The sequence below is a fragment of the Erinaceus europaeus genome, chromosome 9, assembly GCF_950295315.1.
Source record: "Erinaceus europaeus chromosome 9, mEriEur2.1, whole genome shotgun sequence".
NCBI lineage: Eukaryota > Metazoa > Chordata > Mammalia > Eulipotyphla > Erinaceidae > Erinaceus > Erinaceus europaeus.
In genome coordinates, this window is record NC_080170.1 from 115802864 (window position 1) to 115820745 (window position 17882).

Genomic DNA, 17882 nt, shown 5'->3' on the forward strand with positions numbered 1-17882 from the left:
TCTTCTCTCCATTTCTCTCTGTCCTATCCAACAATGACAATATCAATAACAACAATAATAACTACAACAATAAAACAAGAAGGGCAACAAAAGGGAATAAATAAATATTAAAAAAATAAAATTAATATTATCTCATAATTTTGTAAATCATATTAGATCACTAATAAAAAATGAAAAAAAATACACACACCATTAGAGAAAGAGAGGAAATGGGGCAGAGAGAGAAAGACACAGAGAGAGAGACAGAGAGAGACAGAGAGAGAGAGACAGACTTGGGAAATTGCTCAGATTCTGCTAGTAAGAGGCTAAGAACCATGTCTATAGACAACAAGTCTGAACAGGAGAGGACTACAAACCCCAGATACTTCTTCCTCTTGTGTTGGAAATCCCAGATGTCTGCTGCCCTTGGTACCCTAGATATCAGCATGATCAGGGTAAGGAGGAGTAAGGAGATCCCAGATTACTGGACAGAAGTTACAAGCTGATCCCCAAACCCTGTTTGTTCTGTAAAAGCTGAGGTTACCAGTTCAGAGAGCAGACTTAGACTTTTTTTTTTAAATTAACCTCAAGGCTTCTTCTTCATCTAGATGCCTCTCTTAGAACAACTAACGCTCCTTCTTTCCAGATGATGCCTCAGCTAAATTCATATCCTGGAATAGACAAGATCCAACTACTTTTTTTTTTTTTTAATAAGAAGAGGATAGTGTGCTAAGTGAAAGAACTAGGAGAAGCAAGCACTATGTGACTTCATTTATTTGTGATATCACATATATGGAGACAGAGAGAGAGAGAGAGAGAAGGAGAAAGCAGATACTAAATTAACTTTTTAGACTCTTCTGTTTCTCCCTCTCTCCCTCTTTCCCTCCCTCTCTCCCACCTTCTCTTTCTCTCTTTCATTCTGCCTTTCTATTTTAATATGGAGTCAACCAGGAGCAGTGAAATCACATGTGTTGAGACTTGACTATCAAAAATAAAGAAACAAAGCAAGGAAACAGAGAAAACTCAACTGAAATGAGACCTTACAACCTTACTGGAGAACTGAGGTCACCAAGGGGGAGGGAGTTGGACAGATGGAGATGGACTCCTGGTGTTTATTTTGCTCCACTCATTGGGCATTAGGATTTATATCAGTAGGTGATTCAGATATGAAATTCTTGAACTGTAGCCATTTTTCCTCAAAACATTTTTGTTTCATGTTTTCATTTCTTTGGATAGTTCCTTTTCTTTAAGGTATTTATTCTACTAGATATTGTACACTGATTTTTTTTTTCTTTACTAAAGCACTGATCAGCTCTGTACCCTCTGGTACAGGGTATTGGACCTAGGATTCGAGAGTCTCAGGCTTGAGAGTGATTGTTTTTTGTCTGTGTTTTTTTTATTTTATTTATTTTCTCTTTTGTTGCCCTTTTTTATTGTTGTAGTTATTATTGTTGTTGTTACTGATCACATCATTATTATTGTTACTGATGTCTTTTTGTTAGATAGGACAGAGAGAAATGGAGAGAGGAGGAGGAGACAGAGAGGGGGAGAGACAGACACCTGCAGACCTGCTTCACTCCCTCCCCATGTCCCACTCTCCCTCTCCTCTCCCTCCCCATGTTCCCCTCCCCTCCCCATGTTCCCCTCTCTCTCCCCATGTTCCCCTCCCCTCCCCATGTTCCCCTCTCCCTCCCCATCTTCCCCTCTCCCTCCCCATGTTCCCCTCCCCTCCCCATGTTCCCCTCTCCCCTCCCCATGTTCCCCTCTCCCCTCCCCATGTTCCCCTTTCCCTCCCCATGTTCCCCTCCCCTCCCCATGTTCCCCTCTCCCTCCCCATGTTCCCCTCCCCTCCCCATGTTCACCTCTCCCTCCCCATGTTCCTCTCCCCTCCCCATGTTCCCCTCCCCTCCCCATGTTCCCCTCCCCTCCCCATGTTCCCCTCCCCTCCCCATGTTCCCCTCTCCCCTCCCCATGTTCCCCTCTCCCTCCCCATGTTCCCCTCTCCCCTCCCCATGTTCCCCTTTCCCTCCCCATGTTCCCCTCCCCTCCCCATGTTCCCCTCCCCTCCCCATGTTCACCTCTCCCTCCCCATGTTCCTCTCCCCTCCCCATGTTCCCCTCCCCTCCCCATGTTCCCCTCCCCTCCCCATGTTCCCCTCCCCTCCCCATGTTCACCTCTCCCTCCCCATGTTCCTCTCCCCTCCCCATGTTCCCCTCCCCTCCCCATGTTCCCCTCCACTCCCCATGTTCCCCTCCCCTCCCCATGTTCCCCTCCCCTCCCCATGTTCCCCTCTCCCCTCCCCATGTTCCCCTCTCCCTCCCCATGTTCCCCTCTCCCTCCCCATGTTCCCCTCCCCTCCCCAAGTTCCCCTCCCCTCCCCATGTTCCCCTCCCCTCCCCATGTTCCCCTCCCCTCCCCATGTTCCCCTCTCCCTCCCCATGTTCCCCTCCCCTCCCCATGTTCCCCTCCCCTCCCCATGTTCCCCTCCCCTCCCCATGTTCCCCTCCACTCCCCATGTTCCCCTCTCCTCCCCATGTTCCCCTCCCCTCCCTATGTTCCCCTCCACTCCCCATGTTCCCCTCCCCTCCCCATGTTCCCCTCCCCTCCCCATGTCCCCCTCTCCCTCCTCTCCCTCCCCATCTGTCTCCCCATTTCCTTCTTCCTCTCCTTGTCCCCCTCTCCCTCCCTCTCCCTCTCCCTCTCCTCTCTTTCCCTGTAAAAAACAAAACTAAAGCAAAACAAAAATCCATTAACAACTTTCAGCCCATTGTTCCAGTTTCAAGCTGGTGACAATGGACCATTAAAACAACCATGAAGCCAGAATATTTCCCATCCTAGGGTGAATGAACCATCCTTTTGAGTTCATGGGTTTTAGTCAAAAGGAAACACCTCTTCAGCTGAGAAAAAAAATGATAGAAATGGAAAAGGCTGAGTAGGAAACTCAGAGAATTAAAGGAGGCCAAATTTTCTCCACAGAGAACTTGACCTTTGACTTAAAGCCCTCAGGAAATCTTGTGTCTTTTCTTTAGTGCTTGCTTCTCAGCTGATGCAAGTCTTTTATTTATGTTTGCCCATTGGATGACATGGCAGTTGGACTGTTTTGATCAAGTCTATAAAAGGCAGTGGGAGTGCTTCCTTTGAAGCACCCCGCCTCAGGGTGGCATCACTATTCCCAGCTAACTTGGTTTTCCCCATGGAGGGATCTGGATCCTACTCCTAAAAGCTCTAATTTGGGGATCAGAGCCTGAAATAGCCCCCAAAGGTATCCTGTTTAGCTTGTCATTTAAAAAAAAAAAAACTAAGCCCTGCCATGGACATTAAAAACCCTCTCCTTTTTCATCTAGCTAAGCAGTTCTTTTTTTCATATGTGGCCTGTTTGTGAATGCAACATCTCTTTTTTCTTTATCCACTGCAATTCTGCATCTATAAAAAGCTTTGATTGAAGGGGGAAAGAGTGAAATCAACATTCTTTTTAGTGAATGACCTTAGTTGTGCTTACTGAGTATCTGTACTTCCAACCTTTCTCCCTCAAGGAGCAGAGGGTGTGTGTGAATGCTAGATTGTGGAGGTCCACACATCTCCAGTGATGATTAGCTTTTGGTCCTTGGGCCTGTTACATAAATCTTTCTCTCTGTCTCTCTCTTTAATTTTTTAAATTATCTTGATTTCTTTATTGGATAGAGACAGTCAGAAACGGAGAGGGAAGGGAGGGGTAGAGAGGGTGAGAGACAGAGAGACACCTGCAGCACTGCTTCACCACTTGTGAAGCTTTCCCCCTGCAGGTGGGGCGGGGGTCTCGAACCCTGGTCCTTGTGTTTTATAACAGGTGCACTCAACCAGGTGCGCCACCACCCAGCCCCAGAAATCTCTCTTTCTCTCTCTCTTTTTAAATCTCAGTATCTACTTCTGTAAAATGGGAGTGATAGCGGCTTTTATCTTACTGATAGAACTGATTATTTAATTTGTGGAGCCCTTTGTTTAGAGTTCAAGAAGGTCAACATGATGGTCCCTTTTTTCCAATTTCAAGATGGAGATAATAGGCCATTAGCACAACCATGGAGTCCCTCTGAGCCTGGGGCTCTATGTCACTGGACTTCCTTTCCCACCATCTCATGGTTATTGTGGCCATTAAATGAATTATGGTACCAAAGCCCTTAAAATGGCAAGAGGCCCATTACACAATTTACGTAAATGTTAGTTTAATCTAAAAAATGGCAGGCTAATTTGAGAACTGAAGTGATTCTCACTAGTTTAGGAAAAAGAGTGGGTTGATGGTAAAGTGAGATTTAGACCCTGTTCTGTGATTCCCTGCCCAGTTTATTAATACATACTCTGCTTTCTTTAGTGAAGTTCTGTAATCCAATCAGGAGTTTTGAATGCTTTTAAAAATTGCTTTTAATTTTTTTTCTTTTTCTTTTTTTGCCTCCAGGATTATTGCCCGTCTAGGTGCCTGCAACACGAATCCACTGCTCCTGGAGACCATTTCTTCCCCTTTTGTTGCCCTTGTTTTATCATTGTTGTGGTTATTATTATTGTTGTTGTTGCTGTCGTCGGATAGGACAGAGAGAAATGGAGAGAGGAGAGGAAGACAGAGAGGGGAGAGAAAGACAGACACCTGCAGATCTGCTTTACCATCTGTGAGCGACGCCCCTGCATGTGGGGAGCTGGGGGCTGAAACCGGGTTCCTTACACTTTGTGCCATGTGTGCTTAACCCGCTGTGCTACCGCCAGACTCCCGCTTTTAATTTTTATGTGCAGCAATGGAGAGTTGCAATATGTGACTCATGAGTTTTGATATTTATTTAATTTGTCATTTGCTTTTTGGCTACAGTGCTAGAATAGATTTGAGACATGTATCAACTTTATCATTGATTGGCCATGAGATTCTTACCCTATACAGGCATAGGGTAAGAAACATCAAATAAATTACACTGGAATCTTGGGGCCAGGAGGTGGCGCACCTGGCTAAGCGTACACATTACAATGAGCAAGGCCCTGAGTTCAAGCCTCTGGTTTCCACCTGCAGGGGGAAAGCTTCATGAGTGGTGAAGCAGAGCAGCAGGTTTCTTTCCATCTCTTTCCTTCTTTATCCCCCTCCCTTCTCAATTTCTCTCTGTCTCTATCCAATACTAAATAAGTAAAACGATTAAATTACACTGGAATCTTATCATCAAGATACAACCAAAATTTGGAAGTATAAATTATTTACAAAAGATAAATGTAGGTATAAAAGGTGGATAAGTTTTCTTGTGCATTAAACCAGAAGGATGATTTCAGTCATCCAAAAGTTCTAACATTCATCCTATAATCACAAATACTCAATTCTTTCTTCTTATTGTTCATATAGAGATACAACTGACAAGAGTTAAAATTAACCCTCTTTTTTTTTTTTTTCCCCAAACAAGTGAGGAACACTATTCAGGTGAGCTATCTTGCTGACTTGGAATAATTTTCTTTTCCTCTCCCCCTCCTCCCTGCCCTCTCCCTCCTCTCTCCCTCCCCTCCCTCCCCCATCTTTCTCCTTCCTTAATGGGGACTGTGGTGGCTAATGGATTAAAGTACAGGTGTTAGCACATGGGTATACTTGCTTATCTCCCTGTGATAGGTAACTGGAAAACTCTCACCCCCAACTTAGGTCTTTTCATCATCATATACTAGCACCCCCCCATTACCCTATTCTTTTTTTTTTCCATTACCCTATTCTATTTATTGTCCTTAGAAGAACAAAGATTTAGTTAGAGGTGCAGGAGATGGTGCAGTGAATAAAGTATTAAATTCTGAAATATGAGGTTCAGAGTTTTGTCCCCTGCCAGAGTGCTACACTTGCTCCATTCTTTTTCTCTCTCTCATTAATGAATAAATACATAATTAAAAAATTTACTTACTGGGGGTGGATGATAATGCAACGGGTTAAGCACACATGGCGCAAAGCATAAGGAACGGCATAAAGATCCAGGTTTGAGCCCCCAGCTCGACACCTGAGAGGGGTGGGGGTGGCAGGGTCGCTTCACAAGTGGTGAAGTAGGTCTGCAGGTGTCTTTCTCTCCTCCTCTCTCCTCTTTCTCTCCTCTTGATTTCTCTCTGTCCTATTCAACAACAACTAACATCAGTAACAACCACAACAAGGGCAACAGCAAGAGCAACAAAAATGGGAAAAATAGCCTCCAGGAGCAGAAGTGCTGGCACCGAGCCCTAGTGATAACCCTGGAGGGAGGAAAAAAAAAAAAACACTACTGATTTATGAGAGAGAGAGAGAAAGTGTGTGGGACCAGCTGCTGGCACACCTGGTTAAACGCACACATTGTAGTGCACAAGGACCCAGGTTCAAGCCCCTGGTCCCCACTTGCAGGGGAAAGCTTCACAAGTGTTGAAGCAGGCCTGCAGGTATCTCCCTCTCTACCTCCCTCTCTGTCTCTATTCAGTAATAAATAAATAAATAAATAAATAAATAAATAAATAAATAAATAATATTTAAAAAGAAAGAGCATATGAGAAAGAACCAGAACATGATTCTGGTGTACATTGTGCTGGGGTTTGAATTGAGTTCTTCTCAAAACTTCTGTTTTACTGTTGTGTCACCTCACAGATTGCTTTGTTGTTGTTGTTATTGTTGTTATTGCTGTTGTACTTAATGTGACCTTAAAGAAATTTTTAAGAACATGTCAGATCAATACTAGATGAAATTTTCCTAAAAATCTTTATTTTAAAAACCCAGAAAGAGCACAAAATATGACATTGTAATTAATCTTCATTTTCCTGGTACAAATGAAGTGTCACTCTTGGTACTGTGAATTTTAGAATCTGAGTTTAGAAAGAGAATTCTCAAAGCATGCTAATTAGTCTCTGAAGAGAGTTCTTTAAAAAATTGAATATATAAATAATTTACTATTCATGGTCTGAATTAGCTATAGTTAGCCCAGAGGCCTTTTTTTAAAAAAAAAAAAAGTTTCATTTTTTTTTCTCTCATGTTCAGAAATGTTTTCTTGAAAGAAAAGTAATTTCCATTTTCATGGAATGCTAGCCATGAGGGGCTCTGCAGTACAGACTTGTCTAATCTGAATTGTTTGAGTTAATTTGACAACATATTAAGTATCAATACCATGTCTATCTTGGTCAGATTTACCTTGAGTAAGTCTATTTGTTGGTTAACAATCCATGCTGTTATCTCAAATACAAAAGCATTTGGGAGGGGGCTGGGCAGTAGCATACAGGCTAAGTGCACAAGGCACAAAGTGCAAGGACTGGCTCAAGGATCCTGGTTCCAGGCCCAGCTCCCCAACTGCAGAGGGGTTGCCTCACAGGTGGTGAAGCAGGTCTGCAGGTGTCTCTCTCTCTCTCTCTCCCCCTCTCTGTCTCCCTCTCCTCTCTCCACTTCTTTCTGTCCTATGCAATAACAACAACAAAATACAAAAACAACAAAATGGAAAAAAAAAAAAAAAAGTCTCCAGGAACAGTGGATTAATAGTGCAGTTACCAAGCCCCAGTGATAATACTGGAGGCAAAAAAAAAAAAAAAAAGGCATTTGGGAACTCTGTCCCAACTATCCATAGGTTTATTATCTTAAATATATTCTCAGCTCTGCAAAGGAGTTAATCTCCTGTCCTTCACCAGGATTTTTTCTTGTTCCAGGAAAATGTCAGTTTCTATTTGTAGTCTCTTCTAGGAAATCTTCATTCTCATTTAGCTGATGAGAAGCTGCCTCTTCTTGGATGGACTTAACAATGCTATTTCAGTATCTTATTTGAGAGGCTTCGGCAGCCATTCATGTGTGGTTAATACTGTAATTCTTAAACTGTATTTTTAAGAGGGGGACAGAAATGTCTGAAACTCCACTTGCCTTTGAATGCTATCATGGTTCAAGCACACAAGGAATTGTCAGCAAAAAGCTGCTTGTGATGGGGCCGCTCCTCTGAACTGAAAGCGGCCAAACTAAAAAAAGGGAATGGACAGGTGTCTTATTAGGCCTCAGCTATTAGTCATTTTTGTTTCTGCGCAAGTAATTGACACTCGACTGCTAAACAAGGATGGTGCATTTGCATGCTTTCAGGAAGCAGCCCCGCTGGGTGATTTGAATCCACTATTTTTGGATGTGATGGCTTAATTTGAAAACTGTTTTGATGAACAAAATATGATCTCTTCCTGCTTGCTTTTCTGGATGTCCTCCGGTTTCAAAGTATAATGGAGACTGAATGGATTTTAACTTTGGTACGAAATATCTCATGACCAAGTGGGGTTGGCAGTAAAATAGTGGGGGATATTGGTAGCTGGCTTCAACGGGGAAAAAAGATTTTCTTTCTTCCTCTTTCTTTCTTGCCTCCAGGGTTATTGCTAGGACTCAGTGTCTGCACAATGAATCCACTGCTCCTGGAGTCTTTTTTTTGCCCCCTTTTGTTGTCCTTGTTGTTTAACGTTATTGTGGTTATTATTATTGTTGTTGTTATTGATGTCGTCGTTGTTGGATAGGACAGAGAGAAATGGAGAGAAGAGGGGAAGACAGAGAGGGAGAGAGAAAGATAGACACCTGCAGACCTGCTTCACCACTTCTGAAGTGACCTCCCTGTAGGTGGGGAGCCGGGGGTACCTTATCCTGGTCTTTGCGCTTTGCACCACGTGCACTTAACCCACTGTGCCTGACCCCCTGTTCATTTCTTTTCTTGACATTTGTTGTCAAATGTGCTTTTGGTTTTCTTTTTCTTTTTTTTTTATTTAAGAAAGGATTAATTAACAAAACCATAAGGTAGGAGGGGTACAACTCCACACAATTCCCACCACCCAATCTCCATAACCCACCCCCCCCCCCTGATAGCGTTCCCATTCTCTATCCCTCTGGGAGCATGGACCCAGGGTTGTTGAGGGTTGCAGAAGGTAGAAGGTCTGGCTTCTGTAATTGCTTCCCCGCTGAACATGGGCGTTGACTGGTCGGTCCATACTCCCAGTCTGCCTCTCTCTTTCCCTAGTAGGGTGTGTCTCTGGGGAAGCTGAGCTCCAGGACACATTGGTGGGGTCTTCAATCCAGGGAAGCCTGGCCAGCATCCTGGTGGCATCTGGAACCTGGGCTTTTGGTTTTCTTACAAAACAGTTGTCTCTCACTGAATCAAAAGGGGGGGAGCAGATTCTGAGTGTCGTGTCGTTGTTATTGTTATTATTATTTTCATCTTGGAACTGAATCTCTTAAATGAAAGAATTTAGATATAGATATAATAGGAACTTCAGAGAGCATCTTTTAAGAATTATTTATTTATTTTGGCCAAACCACTGCTTAGCTCTGGCCATTGGTGGTACTGAGTTTTGAACCTGGCATCTCTTGCCTGCTGAATCCTATGTACTACTGCTTATAGCAGCCTCACTAGCCTATAGCGAGCTTTACTCTACAAATAACTCCCTTCTCTGATGGGGAAACGGTGGCCCAGAAGCATGCCAATATCCCTGTGGATAAATGAATTAAAGACAGGAGTTACTCTGAGACTCCCACTCTGGCAATTACAAAAGATATTGCCTAACAAAAACAACATGTTTTGAACAGTATTTTGATAAGTGGTTGCAAAAGTTTATTTTGGCAAGTATTGATAAATAGACTCTAATATTTTAACAACTTTTGGAATTTTGGCTGAATCACTAACATTTTCTTTATCTCAGCTTCTTCCTTTATACAGCAGGGATGACAGTAAATGTCATAAAGTGGTGTTTTGAGCAGCGAGTGATGTCAAGTTTACAAAAGGCCTCAGCTGAGTGCCAAGCACGTAGTATTTGCCCATCAAGGTCACTTCCCATCACCATCCTGAAGCCACAATGTCTCGGGGGAGCCTGGCCATCTCTGTGTCGGAAGGTCCTAGCACCGGCTTTTTGTCCCCATTTTTTTTTTTGTGATTAACAGTGGGCTACAAGATTGTAAGATTACAGGGTGTACCTTCCTTTTCTTCCCTTCCCGCCCCATCCTTTCTTTTCCCCTCCAACTCTTCTTTTCCTCCTCCCCACATTTCTCTCCCCTACCCAATTCTCCTTTTTTTTTTCCTGTGGTATGCCTACATTATGTTACCAATTTGGAAAACGATTCCTTCCATACTTTGCTTCCATGACACAAACCTCTTCACTCCTTCAGAAACTGATGGATACAACACTCAAGCTTGGCCAATGCCAATGACTGACCTATTCAAGCAACCTCTTGAAGAAGGTGTTCTCTTTTCACTGGGTTTGTGCAGCTGGTAGGACGATGTAATTTTAAGCAGGTGCTGGTCAGCTCATGGGGAGACTCCATTTAAGATTGGAGCTCACAGAAAAGAGTTGAGCCAACAGCTGGAGAGACACAGTTTTCTTAAATACTTATACCTTTGAACAAGTTCATTTCTGATATAAGAAGACCCCTATATTTCAGAGTTGTAGGAGTTCAAACTAATATTCTATTCATTCTTGACTCTTTAAAAATATTTATTTATTTACTTATTCCTTTTTGTTGCTCTTGTTTTTTATTGTTGTTATTGATGTTGTCATTGTTGGATAGGACAGAGAGAAATGGAGAGAGGAGGGGAAGACAGAGTGGGGGAGAGAAAGAGACACATGCAAACCTGCTTCACCACTTGTGAAGCGACTCCCCTCCAGGTGGGAAGCCGGGGGCTCAAACAGGGATCCTTAGGCCAGTCCTTGCGCTTTGTGCCACCTGTGCTTAACCCACTGCACTACTGCCTGACTTCCTTCATTCTTGATTCTTATGATGAAAAGACTCCTTGCAATGAAAAGAATTCAGAACTAAAAGCTCTTTTTTCTTTCAAAACATTTTAAAAAGCTGAAGTGACATCATAGCATCATCTCAATTTCATGTACATAGCGTCATAAATCACCATTTATATATACTACCTTACGCTCACTGCTGAGAATCTAATTTCCATTCCTCACCGTACAATCACTCATTTTATCCACTCCACTTTTCTTTCCTCGACTAACAATTGTTTTATAGCCTGAAAATTTGCTTTGTTTTGTTCCTTCTTCATCTTTTCTTTACCTTTCACATATGGGTAAATCAATTTGCTTGAGAAATACCATTGGGGTCATGATAGGGATTGCACAAGACATTTTTATTATTTGTGAGAAGCATCGAATATGTGCAGTACAGGTCCTATTTTGGGAACTCTACAGCATCTTTGAAGCATCCTGGGGGTCACTCAGTGCAGTATGGAGGGCTGCATCCTTAAGACACCGAAAATAATGTTAGCAGTTCTGTATTGGGTGCCTAGTTGGAAAAAAAAATTAGAAAGAAAATTTTCGATAACTAGAAATGAATAAAAAGCATCTAAGGACCCCCCGCACCTATGGCCATCTAATCTTTGACAAAGGGGCCCAGACTATTACATGGGGAAAGCAGAGTCTCTTCAATAAATGGTGCTGGAAACAATGGGTTGAAACATGCAGAAGAATGAAACTGAACCACTGTATTTCACCAAATACAAAAGTAAATTCCAAGTGGATCAAGGACTTGGATGTTAGACCACAAACTATCAGATACTTAGAGGAAAATATTGGCAGAACTCTTTTCCGCATACATTTTAAAGACCTCTTCAATGAAATGAATCCAATTACAAAGAAGACTAAGGCAAGTATAAACCTATGGGACTACATCAAATTAAAAAGTTCTTCACAGCAAAAGAAACCACTACCCAAAGCAAGAGACCCCTCACAGAATGGGAGAAGATCTTTACATGTCATACATCAGACAAGAGTTTAATAACATATATAAAGAACTTGCCAAACTCAACAACAAGACAACAAATAACCCCATCCAAAAATGGGGGAGGACATGGACAGAATATTCACCACAGAAGAGATCCAAAAGGCTGAGAAACACATGAAAAAATGCTCCAAATCTCTGATTGTCAGAGAAATGCATATCAAGACAACAGTGAGATATCACTTCACTCCTGTGAGAATGTCATACATCAGAAAAGGTAACAGCAGCAAATGCTGGAGAGGGTGTGGGGTCAAAGGAACCCTCCTGCACTGCTGGTGGGAATGTTAATTGGTCCAACCTCTGTGGAGAACAGTCTGGAGAACTCTCAGAAGGCTAGAAATGGACCTACCCTATGACCCTGCAATTCCTCTCCTGGGGATATATCCTAAGGAACCCAACACATCCATCCAAAAAGATCTGTGTACACATATGTTCTTGGCATCACAATTTGTAATAGCCAAAACCTGGAAGCAACCCAGGTGTCCCACAACAGATGAGTGGCTGAGCAAGTTGTGGTCTATATACACAATGGAATACTACTCAGCTGTAAAAAATGGTGACTTCACCATTTTCAGCCGATCTTGGATGGACCTTGAAAAAATCATGTTGAGTGAAATAAGTCAGAAACAGAAGGATGAATATGGGATGATCTCACTCTCAGGCCGAACTTGAAAAACAAGATCAGAAAAGAAAACACAAGTAGAACCTGAAATGGAATTGGCATATCGCACCAAAGTAAAAGACTCTGGGGTGGGTGGGTGGGTCCAAGAATGATTCAGAAGACCTAGTGGGGGTTGTATTGTTAAATGGGAAACTGGGGAATGTTATGCATGTACAAACCATTGTACTTACTGTTGAATGTAAAACATTAATTCCCCAATAAAAAAATTAAATTAAATTTAAAAAAAAGAAGAAAGCACTTGTGAAAAATGAGTAGCAGCGAGTGCATAGTAAGTAGCTTGATAAAGTTCTTATTTAATGAAATATGATCAGAATTCTCTCCTTGTTCATAAGCTTAGCTTTCAGCTATAACCCTTCTATGAATCCAGCTCTGACACTATATAGATATGTTAGTATGTCTTATAGCACAGTGATCAAGATAACACACTCTGGGAGTCGGGCAGTAGTGCAGCGGGTTAAGTGCAGGTGGTACAACGTGCAAGGACTGGTCTGAGGATCCTGGTTCGAGCCCCAGCTCTCCACCTGCAGGGGAGTCACTTCACAGGCAGTGAAGCAGGTCTGCAGGTGTCTTTCTCTCCCCTTTCTGTCTTCCCCTCCTCTCTCCATTTCTCTCTGTCCTATCTAACAATGACGACATCAATTACAACAACAATAATAACTACAACAATAAAATAACGAGGTCAACAAAAGGGGATAAAAAAAAAAAAAAAAAGTAGAACCTGAAATGGAATTGGCGTATTGCACCAAAGTAAAAGACTCTGGGGTGGGTGGGTGGGGAGAATACAGGTCCAAGAAGGATTCAGAAGATCTAGTGGGGGTTGTATTGTTATATGGGAAACTGGGGAATGTTATGCATGTACAAACTATTGTACTTACTGTTGAATGTAAAATATTAATTCCCCAATAATAAAAAAATTAAAAAAATACAGTGACCGAAAACATTTCTAACCATCGATTGACAAACATACTGGAAAATCCAAACATAGAATTTATACTAAGATTTATGACCTGTCACTTGTCTACATTTGCAGTGAAATCTGAACTGAAGATGCACGCTCTTTTCAAAGTAAATTAAATTCATAAAATAAAAAAAATAAAATATAAGAAAATAAATGAAAGGCATCTAAGTAGTGTAAATGCTCTCTGGTCCATTCTGATCATATAAACATTGTCAAGTAATAATGTCGCCAGCTCCTCTGTTCTCAGGAGAGTGAAGATGTATTTCTTGGTTCTTTATCTAAATACTTTCAACAGAGTAACAAATCTGAAACCCAACTGAAATCCCTTCCTACAACTCAAACTCAAAAAAACTGCATGATATTTTAAGAATTCAGTAGAATTATGCCAGGCCAATATAGAGAGGTTTGTGTGTGTACATAAAAATATTAATAGCGGGAGTCGGGCGGTAGTGCAGCGGGTTAAGCGCAGGTGGCGCAAAGGGCAAGGACCAGTGTAAAGATCCCAGTTGGAGCCCCGGCTCCCCACCTGCAGGGGCATCGCTTCACAGGTGGTGAAGCAGGTCTGCAGGTGTCTGTCTTTCTCTCCCCGTCTCTGTCTTCCCCTCCTCTCTCCATTTCTCTCTGTCCTATCCAACAACGACATCAATAACAATAATAACTACAACAATAAAAAGGGCTGCAAAAAGGAATAAATAAATATTTAAAAAATATTAATAGCATGTCTCTGTGTAGTAGTGCTTTGCATATGTTTTTAATAATAAATGTGATTTTGCTGTTATGTGGAAAGTTTTTTTGTATTTTTTTAGACTTATTTTATATGAAATAAAGAGAGCGTGCTTCATGAAATACAGTGATGTTGGAATCAAACTATGAGTCTGAGCATGCAAGTTCCAGAACCTACCAACTAAACTATTTTCCTGGCCACTGGACAGCTTTTTTTTTTTTCTTTTAGTAGTACTCAAGTAATTTATCAAATCATAGACTCATATATGTTCCCACTAGATTTATTTCTGGATTCTAGTTTATAAAATACACTATCAGGGGGCCAACTGGTGGTGCACCTAGTTGAGTGCATACATTACAATGCTCAAGGACGGGGTTCAAGCCCCTGGTCCCCCACCTACAGGGGGAAAGCTTTGTAAGTGGTGAAACAGGACTACAGGCCTCTTTCTCTCTATCTCTTTTTTTTTTTTTAAATATTTTATTTTATTTATGTATTCCCTTTTGTTGCCCTTGTTGTTTTATTGTTGTAGTTATTATTGTTGTTGTCGTCGTCGTTGTTGGATAGGACAGAGAGAAACGGAGAGAGGAGGGGAAGACAGAAAGGGGGAGAGAAAGATAGACACCTGCAGACCTGCTTCACCGCCTGTGAAGCGACTCCCCTGCAGGTGGGGAGCCGGGGTTCGAACCGGGATCCTTATGCTGGTCCTTGTGCTTTGCGCCACCTGCGCTTAACCCGGTGCGCTACAGCCCTACTCCCTCTTTCTCTCTATCTCTGTCTGCCCACGCCTTTCAATTTCTGTCTCTGTTCAATAATAAAATAAATAAAAAGTATATATGAAAAATAGACCCAGTGGAGGCCAGAAAAATAGGTCTTTTGGATAGTGTGCTGCTTTGTCATATGGCAACCGAAGTTCAAGCCCAGCCCCCATCTTACTGAAGGAAGCTTCAAGCTATAGTTCTCTCTCTCTCTCTCTCTCTTTTTCCCCTCTCTCTCTCCCTCTCTCCTCTGTCTGTCATTTTTTTTTATTTAAAAAAAAAGACAAAAAAAAATCCAAAATTGTTCATAGTACATATGTTGTGAACCCAAGTTCTCAATGAAAATTTTGGGGGGGAACTAGTGTTTCCCAAATTTGCCTCATTATTGAGCTCCTATCTTTCAGGAATAGTCACACTTGACTCTACCATAACAGTGACTCACTAGGGCTAGGTCCACTCAGACTCCACAAACATTTACAGTAAGGGGTCAAGGAATAAATAGTTTAGGCATTTCAGGTTAAATGGTTTTAGTTGCAAGTACTCATCTCTACCATTTCTTTTTTTTTTAAATTTTTTATTTAAGAAAGGATTAGTGAACAAAAACATAAGGTAGGAGGGGTACAACTACACACAATTCCCACCACCCAATCCCCATAACCCACCCCCTCCCATGGTAGCTTTCCCATTCTCTAGCCCTCTGGGAGCATGGACCCAGGGGTCGTTGAGGGTTGCAGAAGGTAAAAGGTCTGGCTTCTGTAATTGCTTCCCCGCTGAACATGGGCGTTGACTGGTCGGTCCATACTCCCAGTCTGCCTCTCTCTTTCCCTAGTAAGGTGTGTCTCTGGGGAAGCTGAGCTCCAGGACACATTGGTGGGGTCTTCAATCCAGGGAAGCCTAGCCAGCATCCTGGTGGCATCTGGAACCTGGTGATTGAAAAGAGAGTTAACATATGAAGCCAAACAATTTGTTGAGCAATCATGGATCCCAAGCTTGGAATAGTGGAGAGGAAGTGTTAGGGAGGTACTCACTGCAAACTCTAGTGTACTTCTGCTTTCAGGTATATATTTTGCAGTAGTTTATGGATACGTGTGCACATAAGCTCTCTCTCACAGAAACTGGTATATATCTAGATTATGGGACTTTGTTAGAAAGTGAACTACCTGAGATGAAATTAGAGTGTACTATAAAAGGAAAGGTCTCACCCGAGTAATGAAGTTGAAGGGTTATCTCTACCATTTCTATTGCCAAAAGAAAAAAAAAAACCTGACAATGTGTAAGGGGCAGGTAGACACCAGGGAAACTTTATTTACAAAAAATGTAGTAGACACAGCTACATTCTAGTATAGTATATTTTTGACACTCAAATCAGAATTTTGGGGTGGGGGGGAAGAAATAGCATTCTTGGCAGAGTGTATGTCTTGCCATATGGGTATCCCAGGACTGAACCCCAGTTCCTATGTCATCAGAGGAAGCTCCAATGTGGCCTTCCTTTTCTTACTCTCTATTTGAATGGAAAAAAAATAGTGAAGTTGTGCAGGTATGAGCTGCAAGCTCAATAATAATAATAATAATAATAATAATAAATTACTTATACAAAGGACACCAAACACCAATTTGAAGGGACATATCTGTCCCTATGTTCATAGCTGCATTATTCACAATAGCCAGAAAGTGGAAGCAGCCTAAATGTCCATCAACAGAAGACTAGGTAAAAAAAAGTTATGGGATATATATTACATGGAATATTACTCTGTGACAAAAAATGATGATATTGTGTTTGTTGGGAAAAATAAATGGAGATGGAAGTGATTATGCTTAGCCAAACAAGTAAAGAGATGAAAGACAACTACTGGATGGTTTCTCATATATTGAATCCAGAGATCTGATACAAATAAATTTGAAAAAAACTGCTCAGGTGGTGGGAATTGTATGAATTATACTCTTCTTATTCCACAATCTTGTTATCATTATTAAATCACTAGTAACAATAATAAGAAGAAGTTGAAAAATAAGAAAACACAAAGCAGAACTTGGGCTAGTTTTTGGTGTATTTCACTAAAGTAAAAGATGGAACGGCGGAGAATCTAGAGGGGGCTGAATTTTTCTTTTTCCTTTCTTTTTATTTAGTTTTAATAAATAATTCTTTTTTTTTTAGAAGTCCTACACCTCTTTATTTTGATCAACAGTCATAAAGCCTTTTATCTTTAGTTTATTTTACCTAACATATATAGTTGACTTTTTTAATAACAAATAAATATACTGTCAATATAGAGAACCTGGGGCACTGGGTGCTGTATACTTTGATTTCTCTACAAAGGCTACGGCTGTCATTGGTGTCCCGATGCTTCCTCTTGCTGAGGCTGTCAATTCTTCAATCTCAGCATTTAATTTATGTGTTACCCATTCCAGTGCTTCTCGCCCTTTATTAGCATTTGACGATATCATACTTGCCATCAGCCCTTCCAGGTAGCTACTAAAACTAACTCCTTTTACAGTGATGATAGCTTCCTGAGTCAAAACAGTTTTTCCTGGGTCCTGAGGATGTGGTTTGTATGTAAGTCTCTCATCTACTGAAACCATATTTGTAAATAAAATATTAGTAGACTTAAGTTCATTGTTTTCTCTACTGGATCAACTACAGAATGTCCTTGCACATATGTTTTGGTTCTTACTGCACCGATAATAGATTTCACAATGGAAGGCAGTTCCCACTCTGCTGAGAAGTCTATGGCTATGCAAGTTTCCAGATGGTTCTATACGTCTGTCCAATACATCAACTGCAACCACATTTGGGTTCATAGGGTTTGGGTATTTCTGCATTGCAGCTGCTGTAACAGTTTCCTAAGGGTCGTCAAAAACGTGCTCAGACGTACAGATTCATGGTGCCGGTAGCCAGTGCGATGTCCCGGCATCTGTAGGGGACTACGAGGCAAAGAAGCCACACTTGCCCCCGGGGGGCCCCGCCCCCCGGCAGCCTTTTTATTTTAAAATGTATGTATGTATGTATGTATGTATGAATGTATGTATGTATGTATGTATGTATGTATGTATGTATGTATGTATGT

General features: G+C 41.6%; 1 pseudogene across 1 annotated transcript; it reads right to left on the reverse strand.

Moving 5' to 3' along the window:
* Nucleotides 1-16912: 16912 nt before the first annotated feature.
* LOC103118349 (PRELI domain containing protein 3B-like) lies at nt 16913-17688 on the reverse strand (annotated as a pseudogene). The gene has a single exon (XR_001601634.2). The product of XR_001601634.2 is annotated as a PRELI domain containing protein 3B-like (transcript).
* Between the last annotated feature and the right edge of the window lie 194 nt (nt 17689-17882).